We start from the raw sequence: 8,709 nt of genomic DNA, 5'->3' as shown, positions 1-8,709 counted from the left end.
ATACCGGTGAAGGGGCTTCAAATTTAGACCTTTACTCGGTACTAAGGGCCATTGAGCAGTGAGGGTCTTTATCGTGCCAACGTCTATACCGCATAGGCGTCCGAACCCCGGGGGGGGGGGGGGCTAGGGGGCTTCGTTGGGTTAGCCCCCCCCTCACTTTCAATTAGCCACCCCACTTTCAATTTGCTTCCGACGCCTATGTACCGTGACACAGGACCTCGGTTTTTAAGGTCTCATCCGAAAGATCCGTGACTTTCACTTCTAGTACCGGGCGCTTGGCGAAGGAACAGTCACTACCTATGTTTACATCTTAGGTTTGACACGACGCAGCGAACGAGAATCGAACCGGGACCATGGGAAGATATTCTGTGGATTTTCTCCGGTGTAGCTTTAGACTGAATTCAATCAAAGCGCAATTAACACTAATCTTAAACTTTATATTACCCATGAGATCTAGAGTGATGCGAGACAAAATGATGTCAGCACTGTTGAGGGAAGGATCCAAAATTTTTTCAGATTTAAAATTAAAGCTTTAAAAGAACAATATAAGGCCTTTCATTGGGGGGGGGGGGTGATTTCAATTTCCTACGTGCTCAAAAATAATAACGAGTTTAAAATGAAACATATAATTATAGAAAATAAACGAGTAAACAATAAATAAATTCAAATAAAAAGGAAATTAAAATACATGTTTGAATTTGTAACCCTTATTTTGATGTTAGAAAGTATAAGTGTATCACAGGTTACTAAGAACGAGGGCGCTTTTGATTGACATTCGACAGGAATCGGGGCGCACTTGAAAAGTCAAAACTTTATTGAACTGTAAAATTAAATTTTAACATTCTTTTGATGTATTATGTTCCTATGAAATAGGAAATGAAAATATTTTCCCCAAAGTGTGTTTTGATTTCCTTAAAAACAACTTGGAACATGGCTAGATGAGTCATTTGGTACAAAATGCTACATTTTTAAACACGTTTTTCTAAAAATTTGCTATTTCTGGGTCATCTCTCCACGATTTTAAAAAGACTTTTGTGTGCGTTCGTATTCAAAGAAACGAACAAACATTTGTAAAAAAAAAAAATGGAGAAAAGACCCAGAGACTATAAAAAATGAACCTTTTCCTAAAAAAATACCAATGTGTAAATGCGTTGATTCTTTGTCATTTTAAATTCCAGAGTGTTTATGTAGCGATGATAGCTAGCTCAGTAGTATGCGTTACTAGCCTTGTGCACTTCTAAATCGAGTAGTTTTTGGTTCGGTCCTCGGACGGAGCAATTTCTTTTTCTTTTTCTTTTTTATACAAACAATCACGTTGTTTATCAGTTGAATTTTATTTACTGATTTATAAGTTTCGAAAGAGATCAACTTTGGTTCAGTTGCAAGGGGAGCGAAGGCAATTTTTCAACCCTACTGAAACTTCATTTCGTCTACGTGTATCATACCCTAATATCTTGTTAGGTGCTTATTATTTATGTGATATTTCAAATTTGAAAGCTATTTCAATGTAAATCTAAACATTTTCCTATGTGCGTAACTTTGTAAAGTCTGTCCACTTCTGGTCAGCCGACCAAGCAGATCGCACGCCAAGTACGCCCATCTTCTTTACGCAGGTAGTGCCATATAAAAACACAGGATAATATGTCTTCGGATGTATACGGGGGTGGAATGGGCTGATTTTAGGGCATAGATGGGAAGGAGAGTGTCTGGGGAAAAATAATTAAAATTTCAAATATTGAGAAATGTTGCCTTTGTATGCGTAGTAGGAAGGGTGTAAACAGGTAAATAGGCCATGTTTACCTTCTTCTCAAGGGAAAGGTCAAATATGCAGGGTATGGGGTAACTCGCGGTGTCTTAGAGAGACTTGAACACTATGGATTCTCCTTAGATTTAAAAATATTTTAAGGCTATATTGAAAAAGAAATCGCTAAATTTTAAGATTAATTTAACTAATTCTAAATAAAATTTAAATAGATTCCACATGCAAAAAAGTAGAAGAACGCGTGGCAGCAAAATAATTGAGCATATTAAAGGAAATAAATGCTATAATTATCAATGACATCCGAGGAAAATATTCGAAAAAGTATTTTTTTTTTTTAGATCCACCTCTTCAAGATTCTGCCATAAATTGTTTCGAATCACTCTTAAGGGAATATCGGTGATTAGCGTTAATAGCACTTGTATTGAGTTCAGCTCAAAGCTAAATCGGACGGGATTTCTTGGGATGTCCCTCGATCTCACATGTCTCACGAAGCGATCGCCCTACCACTAGGCTATCGTGACTGGATGAAGAATGCACAGCATTAAACTAACAAGCATTCTGAGAGTATTGCATTGGCAAATACGGGCGTGAACCATCCGATGGCGAAACAGATTTTGTGCGAAACATCCTGGATTCGGGCAGGGGTCCCCCCAACTTTAACATAGCCACTGTTGAAAATGTTCATTGAAAGGCTGGTTCCCCCTTCCCACGTTTTGTTGCGGTAGGTCTGTATCATGTATATAGTTAAATTATGGTAATGTGGTAATGTATTAAAAAAATAAAATTTGGCTGAGACCCCCCCCCCCGGGGCCAGTGGCGGATTCAGGGGGGTTTGGGGGGGGTTCGGGAAAACCCCCCCGCCCGATCAAAAAAATTTTTTTTTACAAGTGTCATTTTAACAATATATTGCATAAATGCGACTCTATCCAAGCCCATTGTTTTATACAAAGAGGTGAAATAAACAGTCACCATGCGAAATCCCTTTCCGCTTGAGCGCACACAATATACAGGTAATCAACAGTACTGTACATGCAGAGATCATGATAGTCCGTGCAGCTAGTGATGACGCAACGTCATACACTAACAACCAAAACTGCACATAGTTATTACGGTTTTGTTTTGGCTAAATTAATATTGTTTCGAGAATTTTCTTCTTTCTTCGATAATTGAATGTTATTTTCTTTATTAAACTACATGAATAAACTGTGATTATTATTTAATAGAAGAAAAAAATAATTAATACATCAGGGATGTATACTAGTTGAAATACGTTGTGACCTGTACCAAAAAGCACATTGAAAGTATTCCTTTTGTAGATGGAAGTTACAATGCAATTTTAAAAAGCAAAAGATCTGCATTTTTTTTTAAATTACAGTTGAATGTTGTTGAATAAAACCCAACTAACGGTTACAACTTTGTATAATGAATTGTGGTAAAACTAATACGTATAAATTAGAGGTCCTGTCAAAACAAGAATTGGCCACTTTTTTATTGATTGTTTTTCAAGATTTTTTTTCAAACTTAGGGCAGGTAAGTGGATAAAAAAAATAGAATTAAAGAGTGCATTTATGCTAGAAATTATAATTACCCCCCCCCCCCCATGAATAAGCAATAATTCCAATTATTTTCCAAAATAATTTATATTTATTCTTCAATATGAAATATCATTATGTGTTTATATTAAATATTATATGAACAGTATAGTCAAGTAGTTGAAAAGAGTAATTAGGGTTTCTACACAGAATTCGAATATTCTAAGTGTTGAAAAATTGCACATCATGCAGTTGTATTTTGGTAGACAAAGCTTCACATGCGACAGTGTGTTGGACGTGCATTTTAAAATGAAGAATTGGATATTATATAGCAAATGGCGATACTTCTAATTTTGTCAGATTTTACATTTAATTTTTTCTTTAGAAAAGTCTCATTTTTCAAGTTAACATGGAAGTTAAAAATAATCCTAAAATTTTAATTTTTTGTTCAATTTCTTGAAAATTTGGGTAGGTTGGTCTTGAAAAACAACTAGGAAAAAAGTGGCCAAAAACTAACTAATTCAATCTAAAATGCTGGAAAATGCACCATTTGGAGCCATTTTTAAAGAAAATTTCTCGGGGGAGGCCCCCCGAACCCCCACCTATGGGAGGGGGACACCCCCTCCCATGCCCCCCCCTTCGGCCCTACGGGCCTCAAAACCCCCCCAGGTGGACTTTTGGATCCGGCCCCCCCCCCACCGCAATAGGACTGTGGAGTTTGGACAAATTATTTTCCTTTTATTTATTTTTATTATTTATTTATTTATTTTTTGGCTTGTCAAACTTTTTAGTCAGTTCTCTGCTCTTATTTTTGTTGGATGCTCCCTTTTAAAAACGGTACTGAAACTCCTACATGCCATGCCTATTACCTTCATCACCTGCATACGGGTTATATATCTCTCAGCTGATTCGATACGCAAGAGCATGCTCTACGTATGTACAATTTCTAACACGAGGTAAATTATTGACAAACAAGTTGATGAAACAAGAATATCAGCTGTCTCGTTTAAAGTCATCATTTTCGTAAGTTCTATGGTCAGTTTCCTTGTCAGCAAATACAATTTATCATTGAGTCAAATGCTGACTGACGTTTTTCATACTAATTGTTAGGCCATTATTTACACACTGAATTGTCGACGGATTTTTCCGTTATTTCCCGATCATGACAAGGAGCACACGGCGGGTGTGACCGGTCGGCAGGGGATGCTCACTCCTCCATGGTACCGGATCCCACCTCTGAAGTTTAGAGGTCCGTGTTTGCTCTGCTCCTATTTTGTATTGCTTAATGGACTTTTGAGCTTGAATACTGTTCGTTATCTCCATATATTTCACGTAATATTACGTAAAGCACATACGAACGAAAACAAGTTAGATACTAGGGCGAACGGTTCGTTCGCCCTAGTATCTAACCTGTATAGCAGCTGCACAGTAGTTCGCTGGTTTCAGAAAAGGGGATCTGATGGACGTCCATCCCAATTTTTTAGACCACCGAGGTACAGTTCTGCAGCTAGTTAGGCCTAAAATTTCGTCTTAATCATGGACCGACCTGTCTTAAGTTTTGGGTCCATTCGTCTTGGCTTGATGGGCCGAGACGTCTGGCTACCTTGAAAAACAGTCACTTCCGGTACACTGCGCATCTAGAAGTTGACTGTTCAGGATCGAGGTGTGTTTTTAAGTAAAGAAAATTTGGTTACTGTCGTACACTGTAGGAATGTAGGTACGTATTGTAAAATGTATTGTAAATTTCTTTTGTTTCAAAGCTATATGACAATAAAAGGATTGAATTATGTAACCTTGAAACTGAAAGTCTGTACATTGTAGATGAGGTTTTGATTATGTAAAATGTAACATTAGTGTGATAAAAATATGATCATGTAATAATTATGTTTTTTATACACATCCATATGTATACAGTCTGTGGATTTCTGAAGAAGCTGTTCATTTGCACTTTATGACACAAAATTTCTATTGCTATATATTGCTACATATTAAAATCGCGAAGGGATCGCCAATGTTTTATTTTTTCACAATCGTTGATTTCATCGACAGGAGTTTGCGTACCAATCAATTTTACCAATTTTTCAGTTAATAGAAAAATACTAATACCTAACACAAGGAGTGCACTGCATTCCAGGTCACCGGGGAACCCCTCTCCTAATATCGAGGCTGCCGTGCAATCAATTTTCAATCGAAAATTATAAAATACTAATAACCAATAATACAAACCAATCTTTTCTGAAGGAACTTTTCTTTATGTCTGCTAATGCATATGATTTGAAATGCCCATTTAACAACAATAGCAGTGACATTTCTCCACGACTTCGCTCAAACGTTGGTTGTCTGCGACGTCATTACATGACGTAATACGGGTGCATTGCTTTACCCAAAAAGGAGCAAATAATGCCTGATATGAACAATCATATACAATATGATACCAGAGATAAAGCTTTTACCTTGAAATATGGGTACTTGTTTGTTTATTGTGAGATATATAAAACAATTAACATACTATGTTAGCGATGGTATTTAAATGATTTGTGGGGCATTAGGGCGGGGGAGAGGGGATCAATACACACCTAATGGTTATTAAATGTAAATTTTTATATATTGATGGAACAGTAAGTGAATAATATTTAGGGGGTCTGACACCATCTTGATTTTTATTCTAAAATACTAATGAGTGATAATTGCCTGTGAATCTTTATAATTGGTTATTAGTATATTTTAAAACATGTAAACATACTCCTTGTTGTCTTGACCTTTTAGACAAGTAAAGGCTTTGCCTGTTTTTCAATCCTTTTTGAATTTATTCAATATAATATGTTAAATTAAAAATTAAGCATATGTTCATACTATATAATGTTTAAGGTGTTTTAAAAAAGGGGGAGGGGGATGTCTAAGCCAAGTTATGATCTGTCTTCAATTTTGGCAATGAAATCTTTGACAAGTAAACTTAGAAAAATGAAAATATTATTCAACAGTCGTACACTTTGAGAATTACTAGGTACTATCACGGAAGATGGCGTACTTATCAATTTCAACGAAATTTTCAGTAAAGAAAAAAAACTATTAAATACCTATTTAAAAAAAATACGTAACACTTATCATGGGCTGACAAATAGATTTTTCAAGCACTTGTCCATGGGCAAGTGCATGGTTAAATTTCACTTGCCCTAATTCAATTTTTACTTGCCCCACCGTAAACTATAAATAATAATGATTATAAAGATAACACTTACGACAAAACCATTTTGATTTCATTTAAAACAATAAAACATACTTCCTTTAACTCTTTCATTGTTGTGCACTATCCAGCACTTCATATTCATCATAATGAATTAATCCATACCAAATGGAAAAATTTTGCAACCTCAAATGTGTTGTTTTGAATATTGGCCTGCCAGTAAGTACTAAGTACCGTACAATCTATGTCACTATCATATTTCAGCTATTGTAATGATACTTGCTATTTGTTAAAAATAATTGTTTTCGACCGTTGTTTTTTTCTCACACTTGGTATGCTTAGACGGTTTTGTACCGAGTTCTTTCGCTAAAATTGTTATGGACGATGTACTTATTATTTGCTTTGGATCGTTTTCTGTCTCGTAACTGTCAAAACCTTTTCCATTTCTCCAATGCCAATTTGTCACTTTCAATTAAGTACAAATACATATACAGCGCTATGACAAAAGTATTCGCGATTTTTACGCAATGGCGTCGTTCTCGCTGTTCGCTTCGCTCGGGGAATGGGCAATAACTCTAATTAAATGCCGTGTTGACATCCCAAATTTTTACAGAGTTGTCTTCACATCGGAAGTGACGTTATATCTATTTTTTTTTATCGTCTGCTGTCTGGAATTTCATGTAAACAAACGGGGATTACGATGGGTAGGAAATCGACAGAAATATCAAATGATGTCAAAAAAAAATTGTGGACATGAAACTGGAGGGGCAAAAAACATCGGTAATAGTGAATTTATTACAAATACCTGAATCAACCATCAGATCTATTTGGAAAAAATATTTGTTGACTGGTGAAGTCAGAACCTTGAAAAGAAAAGGACGCCCTCGGAAGCTGTCAAAAAGGGATCAAAACTGGATAATAAGACATACTAAAACTAACAGAGGACGGGTTTTAAGGGACATTACTAACGAATTTAATGAAAGCAGGGATGCTAATGACTCTGTTCACCCACGGACAGTCCAAAGATTTTTGCGTGATCACGAATTTAAGCGACGAGTTGTTAGAAAAAAAATGGTCGTTTCCGAGATCAACAGAAAAAGGCGTGTTGCCTGGTGTTTAGAGAAAAGAAAACTCACAATAAATAATTATTGGAACATTATCATATTTTCCGATGAAAGTCAGATAGTTTTAGGAGAAAATCATAGAGTGTATGTGTGGAGAACATCTAAAGAGTCCTACTTGCCGCAGTGCATGTGCCCCCCTCGGCAGAGAAGGCTTTCGGTTATGGTGTGGGGATGCATCACCTACCACGGGGTAGGTACACTTTGCATGATTAGTGGAAATATTAATGCAGTCAAATACATATCCATTTTAGAAGATCAACTTTGGCCTGTCATTGTCCGACATTTCCTCAACAAAACCTATCGTTTTCAAGACGACAATGCCCCCGTCCATAGAGCTCGGATTACTCAAGATTACAAACAATAAAATAATATTCCTACAATTGTATGGCCAGCACAATCACTGTACATTAATATTATAGAGAATTTATGGCTAAAAATCAAAAGAAATCTGCAAAATCGAGCTCAAAATATTAAGACTCCTGAAGAATTGTTCGATACGATTTTACACATCTGGAATTCCTTCGATGAAAACTATATCAAATCTCTGTACGAATCCATTCCCCGTCGACTATTAGCTGTAATCAAGTCTAAGGGCCATCTCACCAAGTATTAATAAAGGTAAGTCTGTTAATTGTTTCACAATTTATTATTTATTTTTACGAAGCGCGTCGTGTTTACGTCCGCCATTTTGAAAAATCACGATTACTTTTGTCATAGCACTGTACTTAAAACTTTTGGTAAAACTTGTAATGAATGGAATAAAAGATACATGATGACACAATTAAACTGGTTCGCATACAAAGTGTGACAAGCAAAGGAAGATAACTCTTACGACAAAATAATTTCGATTTAGAATCACCAAACCTTGTCAGTTGATGCATCTTGGGTCCGCAGAGTTAGTCGACTGAAAAGGAGGTCACTGTGACCTATTTTTGAAATTTTATGGCTTTATTTAAATATAGCAGGTACTAACTGGCTTAGAGTCATGGTTCTGAGAAAAAAAGTATCGACATATTGTCCAAAAAATACGGTACTTTTAATTTAGATTCGCCATTTTAAACTGCACAAGACATTTGGAACGTCTAGACTCAGACAAAACATGACATC

General features: G+C 36.1%; 1 protein-coding gene across 4 annotated transcripts in view; it reads left to right on the top strand.

The window, feature by feature from the left end:
* The first annotated feature begins 4,946 nt into the window (after positions 1-4,946).
* Positions 4,947-8,709, top strand: part of LOC133195794 (plexin-A4-like) — an 87,676-nt gene continuing 83,913 nt past the window's right edge. For 2 of the 4 annotated variants that reach the window (XM_061331739.1, XM_061331738.1), the window contains exon 1: positions 4,947-5,011. The gene's annotated coding sequence lies outside the window, so the exon portion shown is untranslated. The remainder of the gene's footprint in view (positions 5,012-8,709) is intronic. The other 2 variants (XM_061331737.1, XM_061331736.1) reach the window with 1 other exon arrangement.

Source organism: Saccostrea echinata, unplaced genomic scaffold (assembly GCF_033153115.1).
Source record: "Saccostrea echinata isolate AGI-Se365-2 ecotype Australia unplaced genomic scaffold, CSIRO_AGI_Sech_v1 ptg000029l, whole genome shotgun sequence".
Taxonomy (NCBI): Eukaryota; Metazoa; Mollusca; class Bivalvia; order Ostreida; family Ostreidae; genus Saccostrea; species Saccostrea echinata.
The sequence above is the reverse complement of the archived record's forward strand: the minus strand, read 5'-3'. Positions and strand labels throughout refer to the sequence as shown.